Source organism: Panicum virgatum, chromosome 7K (assembly GCF_016808335.1).
Source record: "Panicum virgatum strain AP13 chromosome 7K, P.virgatum_v5, whole genome shotgun sequence".
Lineage (NCBI taxonomy): Eukaryota > Viridiplantae > Streptophyta > Magnoliopsida > Poales > Poaceae > Panicum > Panicum virgatum.
Window position 1 is genome coordinate 30034189 of NC_053142.1, and position 24711 is coordinate 30058899.

General features: G+C 45.1%; 1 pseudogene; it reads right to left on the reverse strand.

Moving 5' to 3' along the window:
- Window positions 1-1311: 1311 nt before the first annotated feature.
- LOC120640098 lies at window positions 1312-19825 on the reverse strand (annotated as a pseudogene).
- Between the last annotated feature and the right edge of the window lie 4886 nt (window positions 19826-24711).

Consider the following 24711-nt stretch of genomic DNA (forward strand, 5'->3'; position numbering starts at 1 on the left):
CAATATATAGACAACTAATTGTGGATGCATCCAGATAGATTATCAGAAGGACTAATCATCAACACAAATCCTTGCCGGTGTTTCCCTTCCTCAACTCCGATTACATCGGTGTTGTACTGACTCCGGGCAATGACTGTCCTTCGCAAGTCTGAACTTGTGCCCGCCGGCAGACATGAACAACTTGTGCCCGCGAGCACTGCCAGCCGGGCCCTGGTACTAACCGGCACCAGAGACCTGTCCATGGATTAGATAAATTCTCGAACATCCTATTGTAGTCTTACATTACATGAATGATATTATCGCCCACGACATGATCTATCTCTACTGGGTATTGGAGGTCTTGGTACTGGGAAGCTCATTCGGTGGTTCCTCCTCCTCGGCATCGTCCGGCACGATCTCAATGACCGTCAGCTGTTTGCAGCGGTGCCCGGCGAAGTACTTCTCAGGGCAGTTGAAACACAGCCCCTCTGCACGGCTTTGGGCCATCTCCGTGGCCGTGAGCTGCCGTCTGGGCAGCGGCGTGGTGCGCGTTGCCCCTGTTGGGCGAGTTGCAACAGGCTGAGGCCCTGTGGTTGGCCCTGCGTACACGCCGGCCAGCTGTGCACCCTGTATCGCAGCTGATTGCGTGCCCTGCTGGCCTCCTGGGCGAAACGGCGCACAACCACCTGGCCGCTGCGGTGCCGGTTCGAGAGCCAACCGTTGCTTGTAGGCGCGAGCGTGATGAATGGCATCGTCAAGAGTCGCCGGAGATTGGATAGCCACGTCTGTCCGTAATGGGTTGGTGAGGCCAGCGATGAAAATTTGGACCTGCTGGCGTTCCGAGAGCTCCACCTCGCGACAAGCGAGGGAGACGAACTATTTGGCATATTCCTCCACCGTGCCCATTCTGCGCGGCTGGGTGGGTTCGCCCCCCTGTTTTAAAAAAACATTTTAAAACTATATTTAATCTTGATTAAACTCTAAACTTTGGCCTAGCGTTGTGTTTAATCACAGTGTCGTTTAATCACAAAAGATGTTTAATCTATGTTTAATCACAAAAATTCTAAACTATAGGCTAGCGTTCACCTAGCGTCTAGCGTTTTTTAAAACCTTAGTTCGCCCAGAGGTGACTCCGTGATGGCCGGACCAAAGCGGCGGTTCACCAACTGGCAGAAGCGGCGCCAATCTGGTTCACCTTGAATCGTCTCGAGGCGGTAGTACCAAAGTTGGGCAGCGTCAGTCATGTGTAGCGACGACATCCAAACTTTCTTGTGGGCCGGCGTGTTGTGGCCGCGAAAATACAGGTCACAACGGTTGATCCATGGGAGTGGATCACTGGTGCCATCGAACGATGGAAACACCATCGTGGGTCTGAGGGAACGAGTGATCGTCTTCCTGCTGTTCCGGCCAGTGGTCCGGGTACCGCGGATGCACCGGTGGTTGAGTGACAGGTGGCGGCGGCGGCGGCGGCTTGTCAGGAGGACCCAACAGACCATCATCTTCCTTGTTCTTGCCCTTCTCCGAATTGGCCATGGCCACCAGGGAAGCGACGTTAGGGACCAGCGGCGCAAGGGCAGTCGCCGTGGTGTTCATCTGCTCGATGAGGGTCTTGAGTTCATCCACCGATTGTTGGAGGCCTTCTATGGCGTTGCTAGAACCCGAGCAAGCTGATACCAAGTTGTTATGTGCGTGGATGGAGGGGGCTAGGTTGGAGCTAGGGATGTGGCGCAGGTTGTAACTTGTAATCGTGGCTGGTGCGTTTTGGCGCCGTCGGAGCGTCGCCGATAGCAGATGGGAAACTAGATAATTGTCATTGCTTAATTTCCAAAATACAAAGAGTCCAACTATATATATGAATATCTCTATTAAAGGAAACCGAACTAACAACCCTGAGCAAAACTAAATCAAATCGCCTGCCTATCTTCCTGATCGCCCGCTGCTCCTAGCCACGCCGCGTGACATCCTGCGCCCTCTTCTTCTTGGCGCGACGCTGATAGACCCGCCCGGTCATAACAGGTGGTCTTGGAAGTGAGCTGGTGGTAGCAGGTCGTCGTCGTCATTGGCGTCGCATGCCTCACCTTCTCTTGCAGATTCATCTGGCACATCCGTGCCCCGAACACGCCAAATGCCGCGACGCTCCTTCTTCGCGTGCGCCTGGAACTTTTCCAAATTTTTCACGGAACCCCTCCTGTCCCACGAGTTCGACCTTCTCTCGATCTCAGCCAAGCCATTCTGTAGACAAGCCAACATTAACAATCAGTTTCAGTGAGGAACTGCATCGGCCACTACACCATATTAGTGTTGATGTAAATGCATTATTATACATGGAGAGAACTAATTGAGAGAGGAGAATGTGATACCTCCAGCAATGCAGCATTGACGCTGCTTTCTGCATCCTCATCGAGCAAAGTCACGATAAGCACTTCTCCGGTCCCTTGTCCTTCTTGCCTAGCTCCCACATTGCCGCGCTCTTCAACTGTTGCTTTGAACTCTTTCTCGTTATCAAGCAAGACCATGTGTTGGCGCCAATCTAGGGCCAACACACGAACGCGCTTGATCGCGAAGCGAGCGACGGCACAATTTGCAGCGCCGATGCTCAGACCGGTCGGGGTAACCGGTCAGACCGGTTCGCCGGTGCAGAACGGCGAAATCCGACGAACGCTCGCCCAGGAGGGACCCCGTCAGGACAAACGGGCGTAGGGTTGTTCTAGGATCGGCAGGCCACCTAGAACGCCTTCAGACATCGCGGAGACGAATGAAGAATAGCAGAAAAGGGTTGGAAGGAGCTAGGGTTTAGAGACAAAAGTAAAGGCAATAAACATAAAGAAAAATGATGTATTGATGTATTTTGATCGATTGGATGTCTCACTCGGTCGTGACCCTTTATATTTATAGGGTGGATGGACTTGTCCCGCAAGAAATCCTATTACAAGATCTAAATCTATGAAAAACCCTAGTTGTACTCGGACTCTACCTGGACCGGTCAGACCGGTGGGACCTACCGGTCAGACCGGTCGGTCCCTGCCGGACAGGCCCCAGTGCCTCGACCGGTCAGACCGCTCGGTCAGACCGGTTGGTGCCAATTTTGCCTGTCAACATATGCCCCCCTGTTTTTTGGTAAAGCTTGCTTGCCAAAAAACATTCTTCTGAGCCAAAATTGTCTAAGGGCGATAATTAACACTATATCGGCCATTTTTTGTACTAAAGGCGATAAACAGTTATCGGCCATTTTTTGCTCAAATCGATGATGAAACAGCTTGTTTGGGCTGCCACACCTTCTTTATTATCGCTGACGTCTTCGGCACGGCCTCCACTTGCTGTTCCATCGACTCCTTCTTGCGCATACGTTGCAGCCTTCGCTTCTGAGTATGAGACAAGCCTGAGGGACACCACCTCGGCTGTAAATACTTTGAATCTTGCTCCTTGCTCTTTTCATTTTCTTTGCTGCAATCAACATCTTGTTTGATCGGATTATTGCTAGCAACAATCGGTCTTTGTAATAATGCATGATTTGGATACATAGGAGGATATTGAATATAATATGATTGCATATGCATCCTACTATAATCCATAGGTGTATAAAAGTAAGGATACCAGCAATACCATGGAGCAATCGGTCCACTAGATGAAGTATAATTACCTCGACTCGTTGCTCTTGATGTCTTGACGATGATCCCGTATCCTTAACTTTGCTTGGTCGCCCCTTCTGTCTCTGAGCACTCCCTTTCATCTCATATTTGGCCAAGAGTTCCTTAAAACTCGGCCTTGTCTTGATTTTGGAGGAGTTCCCAGATTTACGGGGCGCACCGGTCAGACCGGTTCTAGAACCGGTCAGACTGGGCGCACCGGTCAGACCGGTTCTAGAACCGGTCAGACTGGTCGGACCGGTCAGACCGCCTTTTGAACCGGTCAGACCGGTGGACTCGCAATCGGCCCCTCTTTCCTTGTCCTGCCCCCCGAGTGTTGAAGCCTCTGTTGCAACTCGAGGAGTCTTGCTCTGCAGCACTTTTTTCTCATGCCTTTCCTCACCAACCACCACATTTTTCCCTTTAGTCGATTCGGTTTGATGCGGCCGAATCAATACTTTTGGATTTGACAACTCAAGTGTATGAACGGGAAAAGGATTTTGATCAATTTGCATCGCAGAAACAACCAATCGTCCTTCATTTATAGCCGATTGTATTTGTCTACGAAGAACATTGCAATCATTAGTGGCATGAGAAAAAGTATTGTGTAACTTACAATATGCACGCCGCTTCAATTCTTCTGCTGATGGAATAGTGTGAGAGAACTTAATCTTCCCAAGCTTTGCCAATTCATCAAAAATTCTATCACACTTTGTCACATCAAAGGTGAATTTAATCTCATCTTGCCGATTTTTAGAAATCGGCTTTAAAGAAGTACAAGTGCTGGGCTTATCACTAGATGACCATACAAATTCAGCAGCATATACTTCATTACCCTCATCGTCTGAAGATTCTCCTTGTAGCATATGCATACTAAGACGATCGGGTTTAAACTTAGACTCTTTGCTTCGGCTTTCTTGAGCCAAAGCCCTCTGCAACACTTGATTAACAGTTAGAAACTCATATCCTTCTAATTTTTCTTTAATATGAGATCTCAAACCATTAAGAGCTAATTCGGCTTCCTTTTCAGAAATAACCAAGCTATAACATCGGTTTTTTGTATCTCTAAATCTTCTAATAAATTCAGCAACAGACTCATCATGCTTTTGCTTAACCGATGTTAAATGACATAGCCTCAACTCATTTTCACCATTATAAAAATAATCATGGAATTTACGCTCTAATTGAGACCAAGTTTGCACAGAATTAGGTGCTAATGCCGAAAACCATGAAAAAACAGTGCCAGATAAAGACAAAGGGAACATTCTAATTTTCAAATGATCAAGACTCCCATAAATTCCTATTTGTGCATTAAACTGACTAATATGCTCCCATGTAGTTCTACTATCCTCCCCAGTGAATTTAATAAATTCAGGCACCTTGAAATTCTGAGGATATGGTATGGAATCAAAACACTCAGGATAAGGCTTTTGACAGACTAGAGTTTTGTCCTTCAATTCTACGCCGAAAGTTTCTTTAAACATAACAGTCAAATCTTTCTTATGCTTCTCAAGTATTTGATTAAAATAAGAATCATTTGGCCTTTGAACATTGGTATTAGGGCTATTCGGCACATGCGGTATATGATTCGGTTGTATATATGGTATTTGCTGCAAATGTCCATTATTTGGCATTGTACCATATGAATAACCTGAACCCTGAGGAGGCATAGTGTACGAATTATTCATTTGGCTAAAGCCAATCGAAACATAAGGTGCACTAGTAATTGGTTCAGGAGACGATGGATATGCAACTAAAGCTCCAGAACCGGTCGGACCGATTGGAACCGGTCCTCCATGACCGGTCTGCGAGACCGGTCCGACTGCTCCATGACCGGTCTGACCGGTCTGAGAGACCGGTCCGACCGCTCCATGCGCGTGATACTGCTCTGGAGTTTTCTGACCATAAAAATTCATCGGCATGCCGTATTGGGGTACATGTGCTGCCGATGATTCAAGATGCATAGTATTATGATAAAAAGTGCCATCAATATTAGGTCTAGGAGTACCACTATCATCAATCAAAGGTTGCTTGCCTAATGATTTATCAATCATATTTTGAACAGTAGCAAGAATCTTTTCTTGACCATTAACCACCAATTGAGTAATTTGCTCTAAAATATGCGGTGTTGTAGCACTTACAGTAGCACTTGACCATTAACCATCTTCATCCGAAAGAATGACCACCTCCTTGTCTTTAGAGATATCACCCTTCCGATTCTTGGAGAAGTGAGACAAGAACCACCAACGCTTTTCTTCAAGTTCTTTTTCCTTGCGCCGCTTGTTCTCCTCTTCACACTCCTTTATGAAGGCTTCATAAGCTTGACGATCCTCGGGCGGCAATTCATCAACAGACGGTCTGCTGATGTTATCGGGATCGATCTCACCAGGATTCGACAGCTTCACCATGGTACTAGATGGAGTAGATTAGATCGGTTTTACAACCAAGATCTTTCTTCCCCAGCGGAGTCGCCAAAATATGTTGGCGCCAATCTAGGGCCAACACACGAACGCGCTTGATCGCGCAGCGAGCGACGGCACAATTTGCAGCGCCGATGCTCAGACAGGTCGGGGTAACCGGTCAGACCGGTTCGCCGGTGCAGAACGGCGAAATCCGACGAACGCTCGCCCGGGAGGGACCCCGTTAGGGCAAACGCGCGTAGGGTTGTTCTAGGATCGGTAGGCCACCTAGAACGCCTTCAGACGCCGCGGAGACGAAGGAAGAACAGCAGAAAAGGGTTGGAAGGAGTTAGGGTTTAGAGACAAAAGTAAAGGCAATAAACATAAAGAAAAATAATATATTGATGTATTTTGATCGATTGGATGTCTCAATCGGCCGTGACCCTTTATATTTATAGGGTGGATGGACTTGTCCCGCAAGAAATCCTATTACAAGATCTAAATCTATGAAAAACCCTAGTTGTACTCGGACTCTATCTGGACCGGTCAAACCGGTCGGTCTCTGCCGGACAGGCCACAGTGCCTCGACCGGTCAGACCGCTCGGTCAGACCGATTGGTGACAATTTTGACTGTCAACACCATGGTTAGATACCTTGCAGCTTGCTCACCAAGGTCATCCGTCAGGTTAGGAACTGTGATGAATGCGAGACGGAATAACTTGGCTAGTGGAGGAATCAAGGAAGTAGATTGATTTGCAGGTGCAGGCCTCAAGCAACTGTAAGCAACTATTTCTTGGTTTCCATAGTCAATGTAAAATACTTCAAACTCCCTCTCCGTGGGTCCTTGATGTTCACTCAAAATCTGCAGAACAAGAAAAGATGAGTTCATATTAGGGGAACAAAAAAAAACAACACAAATTTAGTTTTTTTTGTTGCTATATATATGTAAAACAAAAGGATGCGAACAAGCATACAGAGAACTACTTTTTCTGTATATGTAAAAAGTTGGTTTCACTCATTACCATGGCTCTTTTCCAAGAATTATCAAGAGTGAATTGGGCTAGCACCACATCGCCCTTAGTTGGATTAAATGGAACAACATCAGATGGAACAACTGACAAATCTTCAGCTTCCGAAGTGCCCACTGGAATTTCATCTTTCAAAGTATCTACTTTATCTTTAAACAAACTAGACCACTTAGAAGTAGAACGAAGAGGAACCACATGATTCTTTGGCTCAACTCCAACTTCTGATGTATCCGATGGAGTAAGCTTTGGTTGATCTTGAACTTTCAAGGCATCTGATATGCATTCAAGCGACGGATATATATCAGAAGTGTCTGATACATCATTAAATTTCATAGAAGCCAGCTCTTGTTGAATGATGTCCAAACGACGGTCGCCAACTATCTGGGCGTAGAACTTTCCACCACCCATGACTTCAGTTACAATAACCTTAAAAGTGGAGCAAATTAATTAGAACATGTTGTAGTGCATATGTATCCGAGTTCAACAACAAAATTTTTCTAGAGTAAACAAACCTTGAAAGTTTCTTTTCCATTTTGTCCAGCCAACGATCTTTGGGGAATCACTTCTGCTTCATTGTAATTCTCCCACACCTAGAAAACATAACTATTATAATTTCTTAACATTTTCTAATGTTTTGTACTATAAAAGAAAATAACATCACCTTCAATTTCTTCTGTTGTGCATACTTCTCTGCCCTTATGAGGTTTTGGGCATCTGAGATTCTGTCAAGTCCAAAAGAACTAAGCTTGGCTAGGCCGGCTTCAAGAAGAACATAAGCTATATTGTTCTTGGACTCCCATAAGGAACCTAAGAATGTTCCAGTCCTATCCACAGCTTCAGTCTCAATCTACATAGGCACTTAACATCCTTTAGGAAACTATAAAGAGCTAACAAAATTGAAAAGTGGTAGAAATGCATACCTCGACATCACGTTGGAGTATTGTTCTCCTCATTAGAGCAATGGCATCATTTGAGTAGGGCTCATTTTTACCAGGGCACCGAACACGTGAGAATGAAAAGGCAATGGTGCATGTCTCATTAGGTATTGTTAGTTTGAAGCGATGCCCACTGAAAATGTACTCAACCACAGCAGAGTACCTTCTATTTCTCTGTAACAAGTGGAAAAAATCTCTCGCCTTCTTTGCAGGAATCTAAGAATATGATAGGTTGAAATAAACAACTAGATAGAGGAAAAACAATGATTAAAGCAAATGATTTCTTGAGTGAGAAGAAATTCTAACTATTGTCAAATCATTCATATGAGTCACAGGATAATCCTTTTTGGCATGATATCCTTTCTTCGCTTTTTCAGCACGCGAATAGGCTGCCAAGAGTGAATCATAGTGGTGTCACCTCTCCTTGTAGTCCCGGTGTCTTGTGATATCATTAAATCCTCGTGAAAGCAAGAGCTCAGCGACATTGGCTCCAAGTAGGTTGCCAGAGCTACCAGCCTGGGAGGGTAGAAAAACAGATCCATAATCCAAAATTCTGGCGTCAACTACGTTGGTTTTGTCTGCAGCAACTTGTCCATTTGAAATGTTAATTCTCCTAGAATACTCCATTGAGACATGAACCTGAACATTGTAAAACAATCAAATGCTAAGATCAATTTTAAAGAGAATTTATATGTTTATGAACAATGACTAGTATAATAAATTAATAATCGACTAAAGATACCTCTTTGCCAATTAGCCGTGTGCGCAAAAATTCCTTGGCTGCATGAGCAAAATGTTCAATAGTTTTGCTTTCTCCAAATGAATCAACCAATTTATGGGGTCTGATGCTAGAAAGATTTACACGCCGCTGTGCCAAAGGACTTCCAACTGGTAAAATATCATCAGCAACAATTATACAGTACCCATTCACCACCTCTATGACCTGAAATGATATCAAATGGAACCATGTTAGTATAAATGATATGCACAGTTGTACTGCATGGCCAACTAAACAGATATATATAACAGCTCACATGAGTTTTACCAAAAAAGATTATATAATATGTTAGCTCAATTGTTGATAATATTAACAAATCTTCAATTTATTTGTACAACTGATGGATGGTATTCTTGTTTCTAAGTGCATAAACCTTGTACGGATCCCATGCATGTTTCCACTTCTGATGCAAATATATTAATGCTACCTTTCATTAAAAATTCAAAAAAGAAGTGAATATAATAATACTATTTTTTATTAAAACATGGTGAAAAGAACTAACTTTTCCTGTGAATTTCTGGTTGTGTATCGGTGTTGTATTTGTGACAGGTGGCTGAAATCCCGTCCATATCCTTAGCTGTTCCTTCTTAGCCTGAAGTTCGGCATTCTTAAGCTTTCTTTTGGTCTCAGCTCCAAGCATGTTTGCACTCCATTCCATATACTTTGCAAATCCCTATATGTAAGATGACAAGAAGTGCCCGTGAGTAAAAATTCATAAATGACTGCTATGGATTATTTAATTGATGAAACGATATGTTATCTGTACATTTTCTGCAAGCTCAAGTGCTAAGTCCTTAGTTGTATTTCCATCAGAATAATACACTGAAGCAAACATGTTATCAAAACTGTCTGTTCCCTCCAGTATAATACGCACCTACAAAAATTGCAATAAAATTATAAATATATTACTAAACAATGTAAATCATATCATTTCTAATAATAACTCAATGTAAATATAAGAAACTTACTTCTCTGTTGAGAACTTTTGTCTCGGTGAAGTGCTTTGCCTCCTTACCAAATCTATCTGGTGGAATTTCAGAATAAGTAACTGCAGATGCTACGGGCTTCTGCAATGTCCCCAATATTGGTGGTTCTTGAACTCCTCGAGATGCTTTCCCATTGGCATCAACATTGTTAGTTACTTCTTTTTTAGCAACCACACTTGGAAGTCGTCTTCCCATGGATGGAGCCTATGATTTGAGTCCAATCAATATTTGCCATACAAACAAGGAAAAGGAAAGAGTTAAAAGGACAACAGAGAAGGGGTACATATTATTACCTGAACACCGGCAACGTAAACCTGGACAAAACTAAAGCTAGGGATCAAGTAGACACGAATAGCGCTACCATCACGCACTTGCTCAACAATGGCCTCCAAAGCCTTCCCTTTCATCTCAGCAACAAAACCCTTTGTACCAGAAGAGTTGTCACACCCTGAAATTTTTAAATTTCAGGATGTGATTAAAATTAAAAATAAAACAATAATTTTCTCATAGATTTTAAAATTTTGCCAATATTTATTTTCTTTATAGGGCATTTAGTATAAAAAATAATTGGTTGTCTTCTAAATTAAACAAGGTTGTTTTGTTTGTGTTGCATTCATACCGCAATGCATTGTTTTATTGTTTGTTGTTCAGTTTGAATTTGAATCCTTGTGTTCAAATTTAAATTTGAATGTGTTTGTTTTTCTTTTGGAAAAAAAGGAAAGCTTTTCCCTCTCACTCTCTTGGTTTCCAGCCCATCCCTCCATCTCTCTCTCTTTTCTTTCTTTTTCCTTCCTCCCGCGGCCCATGGGGCCCCGTCGGCCCATTCTCCTCTCCCGGTCCAGTCTGCCTCCCCGCCCTCTCTCCCGCTCTCACTGACAGGTGGGCCCCGCCTGTCAGGGCCGTCCTCCTCCTCGCGCCAGACCGCGTCCCGCCTCGCCGCGGCCTTCGTGGCGCGCACGCCATGGATCTCCCCCTCACCCCTATAAAGGGCAGCGCCCGCGGCCCCAAACCCCACGAACCCGTAGCCGACGCCCTCGCCCCGCTGGAAACCCTAACCACCGCCGCCATTGGGGCTCTGGAGCTCAGAGCCGCCGCCGCTGATCTCCCGCTCCGTCGCCTTCCCATCGACCTAGAGCGCCCCCGGAACTCCGCACCGTGGTGAGGATCACGCCGGCCCCCCTTTTCTCTCTGTTTTCCACTTCGTTCGCGCGCAGAAAGCTCATCGGAGCGAGCTCCGACCACCCGAGCCGCCTCTCGCCGCCGCGCCCCTATGCACGGTCTCCAAACCGCCTCCCAAGATCCGTAGCTGAGTTCCCCGTCGCGCGCTCTCGCTCCCAGGCCAACCCGCGCTCGAATCCGTGCCCTGGAGGCCGTTTTCGGCTGACGCCGGCGACCCCGCCGCCGCTCACCGCCGTGCGCCGCCGCCAGCCATCGCCAGCGCCGCCGCCGAACCGCCCGATCCGCTCAGAGCCGTCGGATCCGAATCCGACGATCCAGATCCGATCTAACCCAAGTCAACCGAGCTGAATACCGGTCAACCCTAGTACACTTTGCAAAAGAGACCATCGGTTTCATGCAAATCAACCCGCGGTCCATGCTAGGTGAAAAGAATTTACAAACCAGTCCTTTCTTTTATGGTTTAACCCCTCTATTTTTCCAAAATAGAACCCGCAGTCCTGCTTAGGTGTTTTTACGTGCTAGCCCTTGAAGTCTATGGTTAATTAGGTTTTAGCCCCTGGTTTCTTCAAATCTAGCCCCTGGAAGCTCTGTTTCTTTGCAAATAAGCCCCTAGGATCTTGTTTTAGCCATAACTTTTTCGTTTTAACTCCGTTTTCATCGATTCTCGCGCTCACGTGATCCTTGTGACGTGTGCAATAGCTTTATAATCATTTTATCCTCTGTGAGCATACTTTGTTGTGTCTTACAAATCTTTTCTGTTAGCTCTTAACTCTATAGTTAATCGCGACTAGATCCTTGAAGCATCGTTTATCTCTTAGAATCGCCGTTTTAGTTCCGTTTTTCGTGTTTCTTGCGCTCTCGTAACCGTAGCAGCGAGCTCTATTCTTTAGTACGCCCTTTAAAAGCCTTTCTTTTGTTCTGGTGTATTGTTCTTAGTTGTACTTGTTGTTTGTTTTGTATGTTTGCCCGATGATTGCTCCGAGTAGAAGATCGTTGTTCGAATATTGAAGATCAAGAATTTCAAGTGAGCAAAAACTAAAGAGCAGTAAGAGTAGCTTTTCGTTGGAGAAAGGCAAGTGACCCTAACCATACTTCTGTCTATGCTTTATTTATAAGATTATATGATTTAATTGGAACATGGAGAACCACCCAAGAAAACAGTACAACCATAATACTATATGGCTCTGGTCTTGGCTAATTAATTAGAGACTCTAACTTGTGACAGTCTTACCGAAAGGGCAAGAAGAGATGCATCGACGGGGTATAGCTCGGTCCTCTTGTGGCAATTGGCATTGTTTAATGGTCCTTTGGCAAGGTACCATCTCATTAGGACAGTATTATGACCGCTTTGCCTTGAAACCTTAGCGGATTGTCATAGGTTAGGGAATCTTTGTAAAGGCCTCGTAGCGTCCCTATGCAATCACACCTCGAAAGTGTGGTATTGTGCCTAGCTAGCACATTGCGTGGTTGGGTTCAAAGTTCTTCGGAACTTTTACGCGAATTGTGGTGAAAGTGTACAACCTCTCCAGAGTTAAAACTAACCGGTTAGCTGTGCTCACGGTCAGGAGCGGCTTGGACCCTCACATGATTAATAAACTTAAAGATGGATATAAATCACATTCTGATTATTTCTTGTGGCCTTGCTGAGTACCAACCATAAGTGTACTCACCCTTGCTTACCGCTGCTTAGAAGGAGAAGGTGTGAGAAGTATTTTGAAGATGATGCTGGGTTCTAGGCATGCGCAACCCCCTAGTCGATTGCCTGTGAAGTTTGGAGCCCTCGTTTCCAGGATAAGCTGTATAACTCTGATAGTCTTTTATTTGTTTTAGTTCTCTTTTCGTGATACTGTTACTGATTATTCACTTATGATGTATCTATATGTATGAAACTTGATCCTGGCATACATATAGTTATGCATTCGGTTTTGTTCTTAAAACCGGATGTGACAGAAGTGGTATCAGAGCAGTATCGACTGTAGGACGTAAGCCTAGATAGCAATGGCCGTGTTCTAAGGTCTCTTTTGATTTCAAATCTATTCCTGCTTGTTCTTTGACCCTCTCCATTGAATATTCTCACTCCTTAACTATTTTTTTTCTCTCATAAGCCTTGATAACTCACTTTATTTTTCACCTGATCTTCTTTTCATTTGCACTTTCTTAATTGCAAATGTAAAATAAAATCCACAATCTTCGTATTTTGACCTACTCTCTCCTTTAAAAATCCTTATTAATGTTTGACCCTTGGTCAATCACCCCTTTTTATGATTCTCGTTACCCTCTCCTTTCTTTCCAAATAAATGTCACTTTGGATCTATCCCTTGACTTTTGATTCCAAAGTATCTCTTCGGATTCAAAAATAATTAGATTATCCGTACCATGTATCCTAATGCCTGTCCAAGTCATCTGAAGAACGGAGCTACTAGTTCATCATGAGAGTCAAGTCGAAGCAATTGGACCACTTGCCAACATTCCTACTCGAGTTAGATGAAGGATTTAGAGCACCACCAAAGAATCAAGCTTGAGCTAGGTTATGACACTCTCACTACCACTACAATCACGAAGGTAGAGTCAACACTAGACAAGCTGAAGGATACACGTGTCGTCAACAACGAGAAGCTGGAAGATAAAACCATGCTTAGGAGAACCCCTTCTAACTCTAACAACGTTTAGCATCGTCTTTGACTATGTTGATTGGTGAAATTCAGTGTTTGCATGATGATGCTTGACTTTATGGCCTTGTCTGATTCGTATCTTTGTAATGATTGTTGGTGTACTGTGGGTCTTCTACCTACAATGACATCAGTTGCCTAGATGGGTTCTTCTTTTATACCTCCCCCTCCTTGTTATCCTCCGTCTTTCTACCTAATCCTTTCGAGGATGTCAAGAAGGAAGTTTATGGCGACGCTAACAGCAATACTAGCAACCTCCAAGCATCTGCAATGGTTGTCAATAAATGAAAGTTGCTGAAGCATGGAATAATGAAAAGCGTAAAAGAAACTATGAAGCACCAAAGCCACTCCAAAAAGAACAACATGAGATTAGTAAGACTCCAGGAACATGTCAATGCTGTGAGCATTATGGTCGTCTATGTCTTCAAGAAGATAGCTTAATGACAGCAGAAGCAAGACAACGTTACCATTCAGAGATCAACAGAAAGTTATCTGCCCAAGATCCAGTCCTAGAAGGAGCCGCCCAAGATGAAGACCGTACTCAGACTATAAACCTCGAGGATTGGAGTATCTCTTTCAAAGAGTTTCAGCCTAAAAGAAGAAAGCAGCCTAAGAAACAAATTAGTAAAGCAAGTCAAGAGAAGGTGGAGTTACCACAACCGTTGGCAGATAGAAGTGTTCAACCCAGTTCCAACCAACTACAGCCTGAAGTGGTTCAACCTCCATATGACAACTCTATCGAGAAGAATCCTGACGCACAAGCCATTCCACCAAGAGTGGAGATGGAGCAGAAAGAAAGTCGGGATGGACGTGTTAAAAGAGTAGTGTGCTTTAAATGTGGTGAAAAGGGCCACTATGCCAACAGATGTTCCACGAAGCGATGAAGCCAGGATGGGTATGCCAAAAGAATGTGTTCTGTATGTAGTAAAGAAGGGCACTATGCCAATGGATGTCCAACAAAGCGTAAGATGACTAGATCCCGTGACCTTGGATTATACTACCTCAAGTGTGGAGAAGATGGACACCTTGCCAGTTGGTGTGAAAAAGAAAATGATAATTAACTCCATGACAGAAGTACATGAAGACTTGAGAGGTGATACAAGACTCCAAACCAGAAAGAAACAATCAAGCTCTATTCAAATCACTTTATCAAGGTACGAAGGATGTTCTTCGAAAGATGTGCTAACGAAGCTGTGGAAAGAATGGAAGTTAAAGGAGGAATTAGACTGAGTACCCGTGAAGCGTTTTGTATGAGTTACCAGGAATTAAGAAGAATACATTGCAAGAAGGAATAACTGAGAAGGAAGTTAATATGTGTCGGATGCTACCCACCTAAACCTTTGTCTCTTGCTAGCCTTGTGAATCTCGGGACGAGATTCCTTTTAAGGGGGGTAGTTTTGTCACACCCTGAAATTTTTAAATTTCAGGATATGATTAAAATTAAAAATAAAACAATAATTTTCCCAAAGATTTTAAAATTTTGCCAACATTTATTTTCTTTACAGGGAATTTAGTATAAAAAATAATTGGTTGTCTTCTAAATTAAACAAGGTTGTTTTGTTTGTGTTGCATTCATGCCGCAATGCATTGTTTTATTGTTTGTTGTTCAGTTTGAATTTGAATCCTTGTGTTCAAATTTAAATTTGAATGTGTTTGTTTTTCTTTTGGAAAAAAAGGAAAGCTTTTCCCTCTCACTCTCTTGGTTTCCAGCCCATCCCTCTATCTCTCTCTCTTTTCTTTCTTTTTCCTTCCTCCCGCGGCCCATGGGACCCCGTCGGCCCATTCTCCTCTCCCGGTCCAGTCCGCCTCCCCGCCCTCTCTCCCGCTCTCACCGACGGGTGGGCCCTGCCTGTCGGGGCCGTCCTCCTCCTTGGCCCCGACCGGGACTCGAGCAGAGCCCGAGTCCGACTGCGTCCCGCCTCGCCGCGGCCTTCGTGGCGCGCACGCCAAGGATCTCCCCCTCACCCCTATAAAGGGCAGCGCCCGCGGCCCCAAACCCCACGAACCCGTAGCCGACACCCTCGCAACGCTGGAAACCCTAATCGCCGCCGCCATTGGGGCTCTGGAGCTCGGAGCCGCCGCCGCTGATCTCCCGCTCCGTCGCCTTCCCATCGACCTAGAGCGCCCCCGGAACTCCGCACCGTGGTGAGGATCACGCCGGCCCCCATTTTCTCTCTGTTTTCCCCTTCGTTCGCACGCAGAAAGCTCATCGGAGGGAGCTCCGACCACCCGAGCCGCCTCTCGCCGCCGCGCCCCTATGCACGGTCTCCAAACCGCCTCCCAAGATCCGTAGCTGAGTTCCCCGTCGCGCGCTCTCGCTCCCAGGCCAACCCGCGCTCGAATCCGTGCCCTGGAGGCCGTTTTCGGCTGACGCCGGTGACCCCGCCGCCGCTCACCGCCGTGCGCCGCCGCCGAACCGCCCGAGACGCTCAGAGCCGTCGGATCCGAATCCGACGATCCAGATCCGATCTAACCCAAGTCAACTGAGCTGAATACCGGTCAACCCTAGTACACTTTGCAAAAGAGACCCTCGGTTTCATGCAAATCAACCCGCGGTCCATGCTAGGTGAAAAGAATTTACAAACCAGTCCTTTCTTTTATGGTTTAACCCCTCTATTTTTCCAAAATAGAACCCGTAGTCCTGCTTAGGTGTTTTTACGTGCTAGCCCTTGAAGTCTATGGTTAATTAGGTTTTAGCCCCTGGTTTCTTCAAATCTAGCCCCTGGAAGCTCTGTTTGTTTGCAAATAAGCCCCTAGGATCTTGTTTTAGCCATAACTTTTTCGTTTTAACTCCGTTTTCATCGATTCTCGCGCTCACGTGATCTTTGTGACGTGTGCAATAGCTTTATAATCTTTTTATCCTCTGTGAGCATACTTTGTTGTGTCTTACAAATCTTTTCTGTTAGCTCTTAACTCTATAGTTAATCGCGACTAGATCCTTGAAGCATCGTTTATCTCATAGAATCGCCGTTTTAGTTCCGTTTTTCGTGTTTCTTGCGCTCTCGTAACCGTAGCAGCGAGCTCTATTCTTTAGTACGCCCTTTAAAAGCCTTTCTTTTGTTCTGGTGTATTGTTCTTAGTTGTACTTGTTGTTTGTTTTGTATGTTTGCCCGATGATTGCTCCGAGTAGAAGATCGTTGTTCGAATATTGAAGATCAAGAATTTCAAGTGAGCAAAAACTAAAGAGCAGTAAGAGTAGCTTTTCGTTGGAGAAAGGCAAGTGACCCTAACCATACTTCTGTCTATGCTTTATTTATAAGATTATATGATTTAATTGGAACATGGAGAACCACCCAAGAAAACAGTACAACCACAATACTATATGGCTCTAGTCTTGGCTAATTAATTAGAGACTCTAACTTGTGACAGTCTTACCGAAAGGGCAAGAGGGGATGCATCGACGGGGTATAGCTCGGTCCTCTTGGGGCAATTGGCATTGTTTAATTGTCCTTTGGCAAGGTACCACCTCATTAGGACAGTGTTATGACCGCTTTGACTTGAAACCTTAGCGGATTATCATAGGTTAGGGAATCTTTGTAAAGGCCTCGTAGCGTCCCTATGCAATCACACCTCGGAAGTGTGGTATTGTGCCTAGCTAGCACATTGCGTGGTTGGGTTCAAAGTTCTTCGGAACTTTTACGCGAATTGTGGTGAAAGTGTACAACCTCTCCAGAGTTAAAACTAACCGGTTAGCCGTGCTCACGGTCAGGAGCGGCTTGGACCCTCACATGATTAATAAACTTAAAGATGGATATAAATCACATTCTGGTTATTTCTTGTGGCCTTGCTGAGTACCAACCATAAGTGTACTCACCCTTGCTTACTGCTGCTTAGAAGGAGAAGGTGTGAGAAGTATTTTGAAGATGATGCTGGGTTCTAGGCATGCGCAACCCCCCAGTCGATTGCCTGTGAAGTTTGGAGCCCTCGTTTCCAGGATAAGCTGTATAACTCTGATAGTCTTTTATTTGTTTTAGTTCTCTTTTCGTGATACTGTTACTGATTATTCACTTATGATGTCTCTACATGTATGAAACTTGATCCTGGCATACATAACATATAGTTATGTATTCGGTTTTGTTCTTAAAACCGGGTGTGACAAGAGTTGGCTTCTCCAATGGTTGATGATGGAAGGATTCTTACTGAAGCCTCCACAGCACCAGGTTCCTAGATAAATAATGAACAAGAGATACATTATAATCACAACCAACAAATTTCTGCTAATAATACACACAGCTTGGAGTTTTGGAAACCTCGGAGATGAATACTAACCTTACTCCAACAACCTAAACCTTGATCTCTAGCAATCTCCTCCAATCTTAGTAACTCTGTAACATATGGACTAGTGTCACCCTTCTGACGTTGCTTTTTTTACCTGGTCAACCAGCCAAATAACATTTAAAATTAATATATACGACACATATAGCAAAACATGGCAAGCTCACCAAAGCAATAGAGTAACCGATCATCTCACCTTGGCGAACCCCTGGGCGACAACGAGGCCCGCAATGTTCTGATCTCCAGCAAGACAAACCCTGCCAAATTCACGGCCAGAAGCAGGAATTATGTAGTCCACTTTGAACTTAACATCCTGCTTCGTCCAATTAGCTCATGTTAGTTGTGAACGATGCTGGATGCTACTCTAAAAAGGGAGAACTACGATATGAGAGTGTGTATTATTATGAGTATACAGAAATCAGATGGAGACCTGTCCAATGCAAAGCTTTCTCGGAAATTCCCTACTATCCCAGGCGAACGGCTCATCTGTTCCATAACGCAATGCCTACGTCAAAGAGGAACTCTCAAATCAATACTAAGGGCAACGAGAACAAGATCTGCAAAGCTGTATATTGGGCAGACGTTGCAGACGTGCACACGAACTTACCAGCCTTGGAGCGATGATAGACGACAAGGTGATCGACTTCTGTGGTGGGAGCATATCCGCTTTTGCCCTCCCCAAGATGACCAGGGTGTCGCCAGAAGGCACGGCCTTGACCTTCCCATTAATCCAGCCCTACGCTGCCATGGCTGAAGAAGCAATAATTCCTGCAACTGGCCGATCGATCAATAAAATATAGATTGCAGACCGAGCTTGCCCTCGGTGTAGGGGCGATCTATTAGTTTATTTTCACAGCAAGAAGGAAAAACATGTGCATGATATCAACATGATTTCACTGGAAACCGATCAGTAATTCAAAGCTCTCGCCGGCAGCGAGTACTTGAAGGGTGCCTACATAGATACAGAAACTAGTTGCTAGCTCGCTCGCCCGCCCGTTTCGCCGCCATGTTTAAGTTTCATGTTCAATCTGATCTAAACAGCAACACCCGGAGATCTCCACGGGATACACGCGGAAGAAACAAAAGCTAACGTACCTTGACACGAGAGGAACGTTGACGGAGGCACGAAGCGAGGGTTTTGGAGGGACGATGGAGGCGGCGAGCGATCGCACAGCGCGAAGCGAGAGACGGGGGGAGGGGGTGTTGTCGTGTTGACGGCGGAACGAGATCCGCTGCAGTTGAGTGCCCTGCAGTGGTGTCCCTGACACGTGGGCCCCACACATGCAGGCCCACCTGTCAGTGGGCCAACTGCAGGCTGCCGAACTACAGCGGATCCCTTTCCGTTGACGGCGCAGTGGTGTCCGCCAATTTGTAGGGTTGGGCTATGGTGCGGGTAACTAACTGCCAACCGGACTTCGGCGCGGCCTATAGAGGGCTGTTTGTTTCCGCTTTTCTGGACCTCGCTTTTCTGAGAATCAGGATTCTGGGATAAGCCAGCTGTCTGGAGAATCGGCTGTCTGGATAAACTGGATGTTTGACAATTCTGATTATTTTGAGTCGATTCTCTGAGCTGAGTGGTAAAATGTCTGAAATACCCTTGAGGCTGATGATATCTCATTTTTTGCTGAATACGAGCAGAATTTAATAATTCTTATATTTTTTGACAACCTTGACTACATAATTATATTACTATTAGATCAAATAGATTAATATCACAATTATAACAAGAGATATACCGGCACTAATTTCTAAACATTGAGTACATAAATAATAGATACAACTAATTTGTAAACTAAATCATGAAATCGTAGCGGTAGCGATTGCATCACGAAATGCATTCATGTCGACATCATCTCCAGTACCACCATCATCTGTGTTATCATAAGTTGGATGAGGACAATCATCTTCAACGTCTTCTTCAAAATGCGGATCTTCTAAGTCACATTCCCTAATGAAATTGTGAAGTGCCATACAAGCAACTATAATTCCTCATGCTCAAATGGTACAAATCTGAAATTAGAAATACATCCTGGCATGGCCAACAAATCTGAAATTAGAAGAATACGCATCAATCCAGCAACAAGAGGCGGCAGCTTACCTTGGGGGCGGCGGGAGCACACGGCACGGGTGGTGGCCGCGCACTGCAGGGGTAGGCGGCGTAGATCCGGCGTCAAGCAGGGGCGGCCCACCTTGGGGGTGGCGGCAGCACACAGCACACTGCAGGGCTGTGGCAGGCGTCAGTTCGGCCGGTGGCGCTACTCCAATCGGCGAAACAAAGGGGCGGCGGCGGCGCACCTTCTTGGGGGCGGCGGCGCACCTGAATGGGGTCAGCGGCGGCGCACAGCACAGATCTGGGCCGAGGAGGGGCGGCCGGTGACGAGGCGCAGGAGGGGCGGCGGGGAACGGGGTGCAGGGGAGGTGGTGGGTCGCAGGAGGAGGGGCGTCGGGGGAGGGGCGCCGGGGAGATGGGTCGGAGGGTACCAGGGAGAGGGGCAGGTGGTGGAAAATCCTTTCGCTTATCCGATACGCGAGTCTGGCGACGCTTACAGGGGAATCGGCCCGCACGTTATTTCGGAGCTTCTGTAGTGAGCGGCGACCGAGACAATCGAAAATTAATCAGACCGTTTGGGTGGGATTATAGATTATTTTCATCCAAAATCGGATTATAAGCGGAAACAAACACCCCCGGAGTCCTTTCAATTCCAGCGAAGCGATGGCCGATGTAGCAGAATTGAAAGTCTTGTTCTACTATGCCTTGTGTTTTGCTTGCTTGCTGATCCACAAAGTTTTCTGGAGTCCGGGCCATGCATCCTCGATCACTACTCCATGTTTACCTATTACTCGCCTCAGATTGTATCTTTGAATTTGTATTGATTGCCCCCCCCCCCAACGCGTCGCTCTCCCAGGCGACACGGGGGGCGACGCTCGTCCGTCCCTCCGTAAGCCGCCTCCCGGTGGCCGCCACTGTCCGGGCGGTGGCGGCGGCCCGCGGCTGAGCCGAAGTCGGCTCTGCTCGTTCCCCCCGCGCCATCTCTCTTCCATCCCGTCTTATTCCTCCTCCCGGCCTTATGACCTCGCCGCTCCTTCACCGCCGCCGGCTGCCGGGACTGGATCCGCGGTCCCCTGCGCCAGATCCGTCGTCGCTCGTCGCTTGTGGCGCTTGCGCCCCTCCGGGCGCTCCTGGCTGCTGGCGACGCCCCTCTCCCGCGGTTCTAGTCCGCCTGCAGCCTGGGGCTACTGTTGCTCCGGCTGCGGCGGCCTCTGCCGTCCGCCGCGCTGCAGCTAGGGTTTTATTTCCCGACCGGTTAGCGGTAACCGCCGGCCTCTGGTTCCGGTTTACCGGACCGGTTTGACCGGTTACCGGTCGGAACCGGTCAAATTCAATTTTGAATTCAAATGGCGTAGTTCAACCAGTTCGTACCGGTATACCGGCCGGTTTGACCGGTTTACCGGTCGGTTTGACTGGTAACCGGTCAAATTCAATTTTTTTTCTTTTTTGGTTTAAATTCAAATGCCCGCAAAGTATACTAAATAAATGTTTGTATAACATATTTTAGTCTAAATGAACCCTCCAACCCTCTTTTGTACTACTTTTACATTATATTTTAATACTTTTGTATGTACGTTTTTTTGTTTAACTTCAAATCCCCGCAAACTATACTAAATGAACGAATTTTTGAGAAAATTTGACACCATTAGATTCGTCGCACCTTGAAGTATTTTTAGAAATTTTTTGGGAATTTTTCATTTTTTTGAATTCAAATTTAAATTTTGAATTTGGACCGGTTTCATACCGGACCAAACCGGAACCGGGCCGGACCGGTTTGACCGGTAACCGGTCAAACCGGACCGGTTACCGACGGTTTGGTGAACCCTGGCTGCAGCTGCGCCGGCGGCTGCATCTGTGCCTGCGGCCCATGCTGGGTGCCTGCTGCTGCGGGGTGGTCCGTGCCTCGGCAGTCTGGCGGCGACGTCGTTGTGCCAGGGCGGCCCTGTGGCTGCGTGCAGCTTGGGGGCTAGGGCGGGGACCGTGACCTCCGCCGCTAGCCTTGGGTCGCGCTCTGGGTTGGGAATGGGGGAGGCAAAAGCCTTGGTCTGACTGCGGACTGATGACGGCGACGCCTTCGGGCGCCGTTTACCTTGTCGAAGGCGTCGTTTTCCCCCTATTCCTTCCTCTCTGGTGAGCTTTTCGAGTGAAAACCTTGACCATGTGGTCAGACAATGACGGCGCCATTAGCGTCGCTACCTTCCTAGAGGCATCGTTTTGGAAACTCTGCTGGTGGTGGCCTCATGCTCTCTTAGGATGCTCTCTTAGGGACGCTTCTGCTTTTGGGCCTGCCTTCGTTATATTTCAGCTGCATCGTCTGGGTTGATTTGGTCGTCGACTGGCGGATGCTTTGCCGCCCCTCTTGTCGCTGGCGGATACTTTGCTGTCGTTCTGTTCTGGCGGATGCTTTGCCGCCATTGTCGTGTTGGTTGAAGATCGTTTCGGACGGATGCTTTGCCGCCGTGGTTGGTCATCTCGGTGGATGCTTTGCCACCTTGCTGTATTGTAGGCCTTTTGCACCCTTGATGTTGTAGTATTTTTTAGCAGGTTCAGTTGTTGGTCGTGGCTCGGTCGGTAGGTTCGGGTGTGTCTCCCCCTCCGTTGTTCTTGCTGTATCTTTTCTGTTGTTTGGGTTGCCTGCCATCTGCTTGGCGGCGCTCTGTTTCTACCTTAATAGCCTCTGTCTATTAAGAGTTGTAATGGTCGTATTGCTTTCCTCTTAATGAAATACGTGCTCAGGCACGTTTGCAGAAAAAAAAAATTTGTATTGATTTGAGTGTTTTCTAGAGTCCCGTGATGTACGTTCACGTTGCTATAAATTATTTTTTTAGTAGTGAATTATATTACATCACGGGAGGCTATATCTTTGAATTCACTCTCCTCGATACATAGATGCTTTCATTGTTAAAAGAACTTATATGGTCCTCATAACAGGATGCAAGCGGATCGGATCCGCATGGAATCAGATTTGGATAGCATCTTTTACCACATTTTAAATCGAAATGGATATAGATTTAGATATTCTCGGATAAGAATGCAAAATGGATACCTCAAATTCTGATTTAGATTTGAATTCGGATATTTACTCAATAATAAGATAATGTTTAGCTATTTTTTATTAGTAGTTTCAGAATACAAAATCGTTATACTTGTAAAAACTAAAGTATAACAATACAATAAAGGTAGCTACTTAAACATAGTTTATTTATCAATAAATATTTAGTAAATAAATACATAAAAATAATATTAAAAATAAAATATATTTAAAAAATATATGAATAATTTTAACTAATATATAAAAGTAATTTTAACATAAAACAAGAATATTTAAAAGTAAAAATTTGATCTTCTTATATATTTATTATAAAAATTAATAATATGGGTTATGGGAAATGAATAGAACTTTTATACAGTTTTCGAATCAAAATGGATACGGATAATGTTGGATATCGTCGAATACGGATGCGGAATCGGATAGAGAAAATCAATCAAAATCGGATTCGGGTGTATGAGTGTATCCACTTTATTATCGCATTAAATTCGAATACAGATACGGATATCCATATTGATATTTAAGCGGATACAGATGTTGGATATTTTGGATATCCACATTCACATTTCATCCCTAATTAATATGTAGATGCTATTATAGGAAGAGTATAAAAGACTAAACTGAGCGTACCGACTTATAAAAAAGTCGAAATGGAGCATATCGTCTTCATGTTTGAATTTGTTTCTCTCTTTGTATAGTTTGCAAAAAGAAGCTGGGTGTACAATATTTCACTTTTGAAAAAAAAATGAAACCACCATGAGGCCAAAAATTAAAAATTAAAAATAGGCTAACTCCTGGAATACCGCTGCGGCGTGCGCCTATTAATTAAATTAAAGCCCTAAACAAGGTTAGTCAGTCGAAGCCACCCGCTGCTCTGGATTTACTTTTGCAACGGCTGCCGTTGATGCGACTCCCGGGGGGTTTATGTCCCACCTGTCAGGCGGTCAAACCAGTTCGGCCCCGGGAGGTTGTTGTTGGGCAGTAGGCCGTACGCGGAAGAAACGGGCAATTCTATTCATCGCATATGCTATCAGGGGCCGAGCTGTCGCACAAGGGGACTGGAGGGAGAGCCACGGATCACGCCCATGTACCTTCAGCTATTTTTTCATTGGCCGATTTCTTTTTTCTTCTTTGGTTTCCTGCGCTAGCAACCAACTTTGTCCAAAGTTGCTGTCAAATTTATTCTGCTATACTTCAATGATATTTTTCTAAAATATGTTTATTCATTCCAGAACAATTTATTTGTCCAAAACATTTTATCTTGTTCTCTGAACATTTTATTTTGTTCTCAGAACAAGTTCTATTGTTGATAGAATACATTCGGATTAATTTTTTATGTGGAACTTTTTTCCATTTGATTCAAAATAATTTATGTTTTTAAGGATAATGAAATTGTTCTAGTTTCATCATCAAATTGTTCCAAATAACTAAAAAATGACTTAAAAATGGGAACATTTGGGAACAATCTTGAAATTTGTCTAGAACAATTTTGAAATGTTCCCAGAACAAATCTGAATGTTTTCGGCATAAACTGAAAGTTTCGGAACATTCTGATAATAGGACAATCTACTAAACTAGTCAGAATGTTTCAGAACACTTTTGAAAATGTTTTAATATTTTAAAACATTTTTTGAAATGTTTTAAAAATAAATCTGAATGTTCCCAGAACCAATCTTAATGTTTCGTAATAAACTGAAAGTTTCGGAACATTATGAAAATAGGACAATCTACTAAGCAAGTCAAAATGTTTCGGAACAC